Source organism: Protopterus annectens, chromosome 5.part0, assembly GCF_019279795.1.
Source record: "Protopterus annectens isolate FY-2018-M chromosome 5.part0, PAN1.0, whole genome shotgun sequence".
NCBI lineage: Eukaryota > Metazoa > Chordata > Ceratodontiformes > Protopteridae > Protopterus > Protopterus annectens.
In genome coordinates this window covers 440,200,720-440,213,592 of record NC_056735.1, presented here as the reverse complement: position 1 = coordinate 440,213,592, position 12,873 = coordinate 440,200,720, and positions in this window count along the sequence as shown.

Here is a 12,873-nt window from a genome sequence, read left to right as displayed (position 1 = left end):
CATTGGCTTTGAAGACTGACCATGTGTGGCATACTGTTAGCCCTGTTGGTGTGACTATGGTGATCCAGGTCATTGGTGTTGATGAAATCAAACATGCATTGAGCACATGTGTTGGTACATGATGAGTCTTCCCAGTTCATAATGGGATAGCTGAGTGGCCATGATTATGGTTTCCTGTCTCAAAACTGGTATTCCCCATTACAGCACAATGACAGTTGGGAATTCTGAGGCATGGTGGATGATCTGTCACAGGATGCAATTTGGATTACACTTTGGCACAAAGGTAGTTGCTCAGCATAATGTATCTTACGTTGTACAAGTGCAACTAGCGTGGAGGTGTACATATCCCTCAGGAAGTTGGACACACCTGTTGTCCATGTGTTCCAATAAAGGATGATGGCCAAGAGGTGAGGTATGCGTTATAACATGGTCATGCAGCGGTGCACAATAAAGCATTGAACCATATCTCAATGACTGCACAGATATGTTCCCCATGTTTCAGATTGCCGTAAGTGAGTACATATTGAGTACCTGATTTGTATCGAGTAGCAAGACCCACATTTCTTGGTTTTCCCTGTTGCACCAGTGGACTTTCACTTGAACCTGGCATGATGAGGGCACTATAGGGGAAGCATGGGCCATTGCCATTATCCAGATTCTCAGGGGTGACAGGTGCAGGCCCTGTCTGGCAAATCATCATGGTCTATCAACCATGTTATCCCAGGCAGAAAGATGCTGGATACTCCTTGAATTACACCAGTACATTACACAATTGTGGAATACAATCCTTGTCCATGTAGTGCTGCATCATTCTGGCCAATGGCAAATGCTACCCAGGACTTGGGACATACCTGCATGGGCTACAAGACCTGAAAGTTCCTACATATGTTTCCATGCAGTCCAGGCCACTGCATCACAGGTCCTGCACAACAACATAGAATATGCCAGAGACATGTGTATAGTTCTAAAGGTGGTCTGAGTGTATGGGTATGTGGCTAATCATGGCAGACAGGTAGTTGACAGTATGTTTGCCCTCATATAGATTGGTGTGTAACATAGTGCTAGGGTTTGCATTCACAAATGAGTGCTGTTGGCCATGTTTCTGGCCACGAGTTCTGAGGTGTGACACAATTATGCAAACTATGTTGTACAGTCTTTGTATTCTGTTGTCTGTCTATTCCAACTTGGGAGGCCTCTTGCTTGGCCAGATACTTAGAGGCCTCTGTGGATGTGTGTGATATCTGGTGGCATGTGTGTGCATCCTTACTGTGTTCTGGTAAGGGTACGTGTTGGTTGTGGTGATGAGATGCATGTGTTAACCTACACCTCTTGACTGTTTAGTCCATTCATGGGTGCAGAATGGACTGCCTCCAAGTTCACCCCTGTAGCTGCATGCCAGACAATGTGTGGGGTGTGGTGTTAGGCGGGTTTGGCAGTGTACATGGCATAGATTTTGCATTCCCCCAGGATGGCCACATACACAAAGCTGACATTAGTAAATACCAGTAGCTGACTATTGTACATGCCTGTATGAGCATTCAGTACTACAAGTACCACGTACTGTATTTAGTATACTTACAGCTTATGAAGATGTTTTAGAGTTAGACGGTGATGCTCACATGTAAATATTTGTGTTATGGATGTGGCAACACTAACTATTACAGGAACATGGTAGCTACCTTTAGTATCAATCCCCCTCTGAGGGCCACATCACATCCTGATAGTTGATTACAGATGATGCAAGTGTGAACAGGGCTGTATCCTTGTCTGGGTATATACTCACATACCCAGCAGAACCATGAGCTCTGTTGGGCACAGATACCCACTCCCCACAAAGAGTCAAATATCAATAGACTCTGGTGCCACTATCGACATGATCAGGATATAATCAGATAGTGTACGCCATCACCTATGAAGCAGCTATTACACATGGGCATCAGTTTCCTACATCTTATACTCCTACTACAGATGTCACACTGGAGTTAAAGATGATATGCACCCTGTTTCATTACCAGTACTGTCAACATATTTCCAAGCAGCTGTTAGTCTGGCAATGAGAAGTTAGGCTACACAAATCTAAACATTCAACCAGTGTGTCTGTACTGTCAATATCCACTCTATGTAGGTGGGCACATAGCCATTTGGCACAGCCCTGTAACAAGGGTCAGTACACATTTGCAGAACATGTACACATGCACAGCTGTCATTGCTTGCAAACAATACTAGAGAGGTGGATATTAGGCAAGGTGGACTTTTAGGCAAGGCTCAAAAGACAAGCCCACCACTGTAAATAGCACAAGTAGCCAAAAACTGAGGGTATTGCTACTCAACGCTAGAAGTCTAAACCTCAAAATGCACGCACTCAAGACACTCCTCAGTATGGAGAACATTGATATCTGCACAGTAACAGAATCCTGGTTTAAGGCTCCTGAGAGCACCCGAGCACTACCATGCTATAACTCATACCATACCTTTCAGCTACAGAACCCCGACCAAAACACAAAAGGTGGGGGTGTATCCATTTTCATCAAGGATACTCACACCTCCAGGTTAGTGACACAGCATGATGCATCAGAGATCATCCAAGTGCAACTAATAAAGGGTAAAACTGCAATCCAAATTGTAGCTTGCTGCAGATCTCCCACCTTGACCCAGGACCCCTATTCTGCATTTCTGGAGACTCTGGGAAATATGAGGGTCCTACCAAACACCCTAATACTGGGTGATTTCAACTACCCAAACATTAACTGGGAGAACTACTCAAGTACTAACTCCCTTGCCCAATGCTTCCTAGAATTTATAAACTCGAACACCCTGGATCAACTGGTCAACTCTCCCACCAGAGGGAACAACATATTGGACCTGGTCATCATCAACATGGGTGACTGGTGTTCCACACCCAACGTCAACCCCTTGCTGGTTAGATCAGACCATAGATTAATCACTCTGGATATTCACATTCCGCCCACAACCCAAAACAAGGAAACCACAGTGAAAGTCCTTTCCAAAGCAGACTTCACGTTGCTTAAGTACAAGGTGGAAATGTTCACAGCCCCCACGCCAATGGACAATGCTGTCCAAGATAATGAAACCTATACAAAGGCACTCTATGATCAACTGCAGGAATGCATGGATCGTGCTATCCCAAGTCAAACCTAGACTCACTCCTCCAAGAATAGGAAACCGGTCTGGTGGACCCCTGCCATAAACAGGCTCTACAATAGAAGGAGGAAACTAGTACAGATAAGAGCGAAATCCCTAGAAGGACAGACACCTTTGATCAGTATCAGCAAGAAACTACGATCCCTCATGAAATCATCCAAGGCTAGCTTCAAAAGACAAATTTCCAAGGACCCTACAGATAACCACAAAGCTTTCTTTAGCTATGTCAAGAACCTAAGTGGGAACTCTCAGATCTGCTCTGAGTTGGTGCAGACTGGCACAAAATACACTGAACTGACTGATATTGCCAACATTTTGGCAGACAGGTTCAGTGCAAACTTCACACCCCTCTCACCCCCTAAACGGCCCATAACTATACCAGAAGAATGTACGGCCCTGGCAATCACTGACACACAGGTTAAAACAGCCCTATCCAAAGCCAAAAACACAGCCTCAATGGGACTTGACAGTGTCCCAGGCTATGTCTTACAAGAGCTCCAAATGAACTAACCCCTCACCTAAACACACTGTTCAAACCCAGCCTCTCTACAGGCTACATACCCACAGAGTGGAGCACAGCAACAGTTATCCCACTCCACAAAGGTGGCGCCACAATCGACCCTGGGAACTATTGCCCTATAAGCCTGACTAGCCTGGTCTGCAAGGCTATGGAGCGCATCATCATGGAACTCATTAAACAGAGACATTGGGAACCTCCAAACACTCGGCCCAACCCAGGTCAGTTTGACTGAGTGCAGATCATGCCTACTGAACCTGTTTGATGTCTTACAGTCACCTAGACTTTAGGTGAGGGGTTTGGTAGTTCACACATACTACCTGGACCTTGCCAAGGATTTTGACACCATTTTCCACTCAGGTATTATTTATAAACTCACCAGCCAGTACATACACCCATACATCACAGGTTGGGTTGCCAACAGGCTTACACACAGAACCCACATGTTAAGCCTAGCAGCCTCCAGGTCCAACTCTTAACCAGTCACAACTGGTGTCCCACAGAACTCAGTCCTGGGACCTCTACTGTTTGCCATATACTTCTCAGAGGTACAGGCAAACACAAGCAGACTACAGCAGACTGTGTTTGGTGATTACTACAAACTGGGAGCCATAATTGACAGTCCAGCTGTCACAGACATCCTTCAAGGTGCCTCACATAGACCAACACAAGGTGACAAAGTCATGGCCTCAAGCTAAAGGCCACAAACTGCATGGTCATTCCATTTTGGGAAAAATAAACACCCACATATTAACACATGAGAGGCAGTCACTTTAATACAGATAAGGTAATGGATATGTGGGGACTACATTAGATAGTGATCTCTACTTTGACAATCATATCTCCAAAGTAGTTAGGGCATCCTTCTATCTAGGCCATCTGATTACTTAAGGGTTTGCATCTAGACATACTGAGGTTATTGTGCCCCTTTACTCATCACTCATCAATCCCATCATCGGGTATGATAACCCATTTGGGATGTACCTCAGAAGACACATCCAACAGCTGGAGGGTCCACGAACATACCTCGCCTAGAGGATTACTGGCCTCAGACATGTGTCCTATGCTGCCAAACTGAATGAACTCTTGCATTACTCAGTGGCATCTCGTTTACTCAGAGATGATCTTTGCTGGCCAACAAAGCCATGTCCAAGTCAGGCTTAATGGATATTCTCCACCTATGGGAATCCATGTCACAGTGAGCCACACACTGTAATGAGCTACACCTTGCCACAACTATAACTGGAAGATGCTGGAGTGACAGATTCTTGCCACAGGTACTCCCCATGCTTTGGAACTACATCCCTCAGTAACACTCCAGAGAAACCTTGCAGAGTGGATGGAGAACAGTGGATACACCCCAGGGATCACACAATTGGCTCTGCTCTACAGAGGGACAGTTAGTTAATCAATGGGGTGGCAACAGCTGACACAATTTGGCTAGGCTTATGAATGGCCTTGGGCAGTTATCCAAGTACCTACCTATGTATCTATGAACCTATACATACAGTATCAGCACATGCTGATAGCTTAATTTACTGTTCAGGTGTTGCCTTACCTTGTGCCAATAGCAGTTGTGTGTGCAATAGTTGAGGGCTGCCTATGTAGGATGCACACAGTGGACTGCATATACATAACAATTTACAGGTGGTCTTGTGTGTGTGCCATCCATGTTTACTGTGTGTGCAGGTGGAGAAGGGTGTCAGTCTGTAGGTGCCTACACCGTCAGTGTGTGTGCTATATGTTCCCTCTTTGCCAAAGCATCGGCATACTGGGCACGCCTCCATCTGCCTACTAGGGCTGGCTCAGGTTGTTCATGGTCTAAGTCCCTCTGTGCCTGTAGGGCCCTTGACAATGGTGGTGGGCTGTGAGGGCCTTCACCATTCTGTCCCTGCTGCAACAGTTTCCGCAGGATCATATTGTGTAGCATGGCACATACTATGAAGATGTGAGCACAAGTGCCTGGAAAGTACTGCAAGGCTCCACCATATATGTCCAAGCAACGAAACAGTGATTACAGCATCCCAAACACATGCTTTATGATGATTCTGGTTTGTGCGTGTGCCTCATTATGTTGTTCTTGCATGAGTGTGTGTGCATTTCTGATGGGAGTTATCATCCACAGTTCTAGTGCGTAGCCAGCATCCCCCACCAGGTGGCCATATGGGATGCACCCCTGGCAAATACCTGATACAGCTGTGGGGCATGCCAGATGTGGGAGTCGTGATAGCTTCCAGGGCTGCCAGCACACACATCCATGATAATGCCCTGGGCATGGCACACAACCTGGCAGTTGATGGAGGGGTATCCCTTGCAGTTTATGTATCATATCACCTACCCTGCTCACCGGGTGGTGACTTGATGTGTATGTGCGTGCAGTCTATTGCACCCAGTACCTCTGGGTGTTCTGCCACACGGTGGAAGAGACGCATATTGCTGGCCAACTCCTCCTGCATTTGGGGAAAGTATATGTGTTCATTGGCATCATGGCATCCAGGAATTGGTGAAGTACCCTGGATGCTGATGCCTGTGAGATCCCCAGGATATCCCCAGTTGGCCTTTGAAAGGTACCTGTGGCTAGTATTCCCAAACTTACACATACCTTTGTGTCCACTGGGATGGGTTCCCCACTGTTATTTCTGGCTCTGAGGTGTGGCCATCACAGCTCAACAAGTTGCTGTATGGTGTTTCTGTCCACCCTGTAATGCTCTACTATCTCCAGATCATTTAGCCCCTGGTAGGTTACCCTGGGTCTGAACACTCTTTTCCTCCTTCAGTGCCTGAGGTAGTTGTCAGCATCATCCTCCACACCATCTTCAGTCTCCAACACATGATGGTGAATCAAAGCTATGGCAGCCCCTAACATGTACATATCAAAAGTTCCCCATCTGTATACACCGATGGTGCAGAGTGTATGGAAATACACAAGTGTGTGTGAGGTGCTTTCACACTTTATACTATTGTGCTATGGATGCTGCTGATGTCATTGGGTGTGTATGTGCAATTCCAGCTGCAGGGTATCTTAATTATTGGTTTTTCAGTGAGTACTGCAATTGTGGGGCCTTTGGTGTTGAATTATGCTTGCCTGCCGTGATTCATCTGTTGCCCTTTAATTCACTTTTCAACCCGAATACCCTCCCATTGTCAGGCATGCATCCAGCTGCTGGCTTTCTTGTTTTGTACTTTCCCTACCCAGGAATGTGTTGCAAAATGTGTTATGTAGCTGATCTACTGCAATTTTGCTTTGTTCTGCTGTGACAGTATTGTTTTCTTTGCAGTACGGCACCCCCCCATTTCCTGTTCTGCAGATAGCTGCTAGCAGCCTTGTTAGCTGTTGTCAGTAGCCCACTGTGGGTTTCTAGGTGTTAATTACTCATTTGCACTCCAATTTCTATGCTGCAGCATTTCCTTATCTTTTTCCCATATCCTTCCTGTTTCCTCTCTGGTGCTTACCACGCACAGCCGTTTACCAGGTTTACAGCACGTTTTCATCCATGTTCACATGCACATTCGGTTACCTTGTGTGCTCTCAGCTAAGCAAAGCTATGGCTACTTCAACACACCCCTATCCTGTAGCTTTGCTTAGCAACAGGCAAACCAGATTAGCAATGTTCCAATGTGCTTACAGCAAAGGTGGCACACCCCTCTCTTGATGTCATCTTTATCGCCAGGGCACACCTAGGTGTTGTAATGCTATGCTGTGAGGTACATCCTTACACTGGTGGGGAATTTGTGATTCACTATTATTCCTCTCATTTGCATGGCATTGCCTACTAATTTTCAGTTACTGTGCAGAACACTGTCACAGCTCCTTAGCACCCCTTGTGCATGGTATAGGTATCATTGCCAACATGCTGATTGTGAGCTCGTTTGTTTTCATTTATTTAAATGCTCATATATTTTTATATGAACAACGAGCCAACACTTGGTGTTGGCCGCTAGTTGTGACACTAACATGGCTATGGAAATTATTTAGACTTGTTTTTGTACCTAGCGAGATCTTTGCTATCCTTCTATGATGCCTGGATTTATAGATGTAATCATGTGATTCAATTTTTTGGCATTATCCCATGTCATATATCTTTACTCTCATGAGTAGATATATGCTATTTGTGTATGAATCACCAGCGCTATTAGCGCATCATGGTTTTGTTTTAGGACTGATACTTGGATACGTAACATGTCCTTAACCAGTATCGTCCTTGTTTTTCAATGCTAGATTTTAATTGTGTTTATTTTTAATCTCATTTTCATTTTTAAAGTTGTATATGAATTATGTAGAAGCTTTAATGGCTATTGATTATACGGTCCTAGTATTATATTATTCAGCTGTTATCTAAGGGCAAATTTGAAGATTTGAAACTTGATACGGTTGGTTGTTTGAATGAACCGTATGCTTTAAGAAAGGTCTTCTTATGTGTTATATCTTTAAATCTGTTTAATTACTGCCTTGATTGTTTAATTGAGAATTCTGTCAGTGTATAAAAGCAAGCGATGTTTTTGATGTAATTGTAACCTGATGAAGCGCACCTGAGTGTGCGTGAAAGCGCTCGTTTTCTCATTAAATTTTACATTTTTATTTCATGGTGGTTTGTTGCAGTTTTTATCTTTCTACACCCCTTGTGCATGGTGTGGTGTAGCATGCGTGGCATTGACTATTATGGGGAAATCATGAAAAATGTTACATTGCAGTCTTATTCCATATAATTCTATTTTCATTGTGATCCCCTTTGCGCAACAATGCCCTGCCCTTTAACTTTGCGTAAGTGTGGGCATAACACTAAATGTTCTTTTTTATATTTTGTGCATTTATTTTTATGCCAATGGCTATATATTTAGACATTGGCATACATTAACAGTATAATACATGTGTTTGGTCCACTGTCATGGCTCCAATTTTATGTTTGCAAAAATGTAAACCATTTTTTTCGGTTTACATTTCTGCATGCTTACACTATGCCTGCACCTCTTCCTGAATCGCTATATACTTTCATTTACATGCTACACTGATGCACATGGGGTGATTATCATACAGGCGCTGGGAGCTGTGCGGGCATAGCATACACAGGTAGTGCACGTGGAAACAGCTCATACCTGAATTGCTTGCCGGCCATATTTGGTGTTAGATCACCGATGCTATGCCTGCACCTGGTGCAAGCTTAATGAATCCCGGGGAATGTCTCTTTGGTTCCACTCTGACTCCTGATTTACTCATCTTATACTCAACTACTGATATGATATGTGGAAAGGATAAAGAAGGATAAGAAGGGGGTGGGGCAAGTTTTGACGCCATAGCATCCTAGGCCCCTTATGGGTAAAATATGTTTTTGTACCACATAATAAAGGTTGAAATGAGGATGAGAGACAGGGCTCCCTTTTTCACCAATAATTGATTGTATAGCTCATGGCAGGGCTGAGAGAATAAACTGCATTTTCTACCAAACACTTGATTGTCTTGTGAAAACCTCTCAGCTTACAGAAAACATCCAAACAATATTTTGTTGTGCAACCATTTATTACATATATCCATTAACTAAATCTTGTACTTTTCAATGAATGAACATATAATAACTTTGAACATGAACCTTTTAATCCACAACATTAAACATGAATATCAACTGAAGAGAAGACAGTTGGGGCACCCCCACCTGCTCTTTTTCCAACCAGGACATACAGAGTGCCTCCTCAATTCCACTCTGCCTCCTTAGCTACTCTTATTTTCCCATGTATACTCATCTACTTATATGATATGCAGAAAAGATGAGGGGTGATAAGAAAGGGGAAAATGCTAAGGCTGTAGCTGCCTTGACTCACCAGTAAGTTTCATGCTTCACTCCTCCTTTCCATTCTGGGTATAGCTATTTCCACGGTTAAGAAGGCCAGAGGGTGTTAAACCTTTTTGCTTGTACCTGAAGTGCTAATTGAAGAATAAATAGGTCCCAACTGAGTTCATTCAAGTGGATTCCATCTGTACTGAAAAAAATCTGGGTCAGGTTTTTTTAAATCAGAGTAGTGAGTCACCATGAATCACAAGAAACTAGATGCTCTGGCTATTCGATGGTTAATAAATCTGCAAGAGCGTTCAACTGTTGATTTGTGGGCTCCTATCCAAAGTAGCCTAAGTAACATAGATGACCACATTATTGTTATGTGAGGGAAATTCTTGTGCAGCATATTAAGAACAGCCGGGATTTTGCTAAGAAAATATGTTTTGGTACATTTACTAAATCATTACTGCCCAAATGGAAAATTAATGTATCTGGGATTTTGTGTAAACTGAAGCAGTTCTGGAGAATAATCAGTGGTTGCAGCTAAGTTTATCCTAGTATTTCGAACCATTCTAATGGGTATAAGGAAGTACTGATGCCCATGTTGTATCCATTAACTCTTATACTGTGTCTGAGGGAAGCCCTGTAGATGAAGGTGCTACTGATGATTAAGAAAAATTAAGAACCTAAAAGCAATACACAATAATGCATTATTTAATGTAGTCCAAGTATGCATTGGATTTCCATCTATCAATGCATTTTAATATTAAATTGATTGCCCTTCCCTCGTTGATCAGATGCTCAACCTGCTCTAAAGGATTGTGACGTATATCCAGCTGGATTGATGTCCTGGAGGTATAAAGCTTTTTTGATCATGTTGTTAACCTCTGATGTCATTACAAAGTGACCTTTAGGATGTAAAAATACTAGTTGTTGTCCCTTCACTTCTTTTCAGGTCTTCTGGAATGCTAAAGCCCAGTGTACTGTGCTTGGGTTTTAACTTTGCATAGATAAATCATTTGACAACATTCTATTTAGTCTCCCTTGATTCTCTTTAACCAAATCATAAAAGTTCTACTTGAGATAGCCAAAATCTCAGTAGACCAAAATTCATAACGTTGAGACCAGAAACTCAATGTTTTACATAAGCAAAACTTTACAATACCAATGTTCAGAAGACTGTACATCTAATTGTCCGACAGTCCAAGCTGAGCAGAACAGGAAATATGCATATGTGCACACTGTAGTGTGATCTCGGAGTTGGTATCTTTAATTAGGGGGTTTGGGGGGCGCAGCCCCCCATGAGGAGGTGATGGAGGGAGCAGCCCCCCTGCAAAACATTCAAGTTGAAGCTACATAGTTTTGTTTAATTCATGTGTTTGTTATGAATATTCATGTCGGAATATTCATGTCAGACCATGATGAATACTCAGTGGAATTTTTTAAGGATTTGGGTTTATTGGTTGGTGGACGGGGTCTGGCTGACATCAAGTAGGTAGTTTGGTTTGGACTGTTTTAGTTTCCTTTTGCAATGGTATTCATGTCTGCTGTATTTATTTCATTGAATGGTGGTAAGTTGGAATTTAATTGTTTCAGTGATATGTCTGTTGGGTATGTAAGGTGTCAGGTTTTGGGGATTTAGGTTTTGTGGTCTTGGCATTGTGAATTTTGGTCTACTGAGATTTTGGTTATCTCGCATAGACCCATCATAAAACATATTTGCAAAATATGACTATATCTGTAACTTTAATGTCTTTTGTTAAAATAGAGAGTAATTTACCTCCTAATAGTTTTCTAGGTTATATTGTGTTTGCATAGATGTGGCACAAACTTATTAGTAATATTTTTATTGTACGTTGGTTAATAAAATTTGGTAAACTAAGACGTCAAGCTAACCATCCTATGGCTGAGACCTGTATGTGTATGGAACCCGAGGAATCACTATGAAAACCTACACAAAATGTAGCAAATGAACAATTCTGAGGAACAGAGTCTATGTTCCTCGATCTGTTGCTAATAAAATGCCAACATTTTTTTTTCAAGGCTGATATATAAGCTCTTGAAGAGGTATCTGCATCTGTAGACAGTCTACCTCTGCAGCCAAATCACAGAATCTGTAAAACTGTAAATGTCACAGGCTGTCAGCTAAACTATTGTTAAGACCTGGAACATGCTAAACTGGAAAATACATATTTTAAACAAAGTATTAAAAATTGTTTTAAAATTGACTTTACTCTGGGGTGAACATGATGATCTTTTCTTGCTGATCTGAACTACAGCCTAATTATCTGAATGCTACCACCCATACTGCGAATATTTCTAAGAAGGTGATTTCTTTTTTAACTGTTTGTGGCCATGAAATTGGCCAGCTTGCAGCAAACCACATACCTCCAAAAAAAAAAAAAAAAACACCTCTACTCTTTGCACCTGCTGCCTCTGTAAAAAGTTGAATAACATGTAAAGATACCCAGTCTGATTGCCAAAAATAATACCCCAGTGAATTGCTACAGGAAAGTCTTCCATGAATTGATGTCTACTTTAAATCTCTTGAATGGGGTTCATAGGTTCATAGGTAGGTACTAGACTATCAGCCCAAGGGCCTATGTAAGCCTAGCCAACAAGGTTCCCTGGCGTACGCCACCCAAGAAAGTTATTTTCCTGTCTCACTATCAAGCAGAGACACAGAAGTGATACCAAGGGTGTATTTCATATTTCCCATCCACTCATCAAGATTTTTCTTGAAGAGTGCTAATGAAGTACTTTGCTTGACATAGATGGATATTCCAGAGTATGGGAAGTCTCTGGGACAGGAATCTATCCCTCCAGCATGTCCTGTTTATTGTAGTGACAAGGTTTAGGTCCCTAGAGCGTGTAGCTGGGAGGGATTGGGATTTCTTTAGGTGTAGCATGTCCAGCAGCTCTGGGTTTGACATAGCTGTATATGTTAGGCAGAGATCACCTCGGAGTAGGCAATATGCTATGGAGTAAAGCTGGTGCTTTTTGAGATGGTCAGTGTAGGGCATTTGTTTGAGGCCAGCAATCCTCTTTTTGAGGTACTTCTGTGGCCTTTCCAGCTGCTGCAGATGTCTTGTGAGGTACATTCCAAAAGGGGTGTTGTACTCTATAATAGATCTAATGAGTGTCTAGTAGAGAGGAACAATTACCTCTTTTTTTCTGGATGAGAACCCTTTTATGATGAGGTGTGCCACGTAGAAGGACTTCCTGACTACTGTGGCAATGTGACTATCAAAGGAGAGACTACTGTCCACCTGGGTCCCAAGGTCTCTTATCACACATTCAGTGTTAAGTAGATTGCTGCCTATGGGTCTATGGGTATGCACTACTGGGTCACACCCAATGGTGTTTTTTCTGGCGTCTTTTTAATAAGTTTGCTAGTGATCTGGTGAATGTTCTACTCAGCTAAAT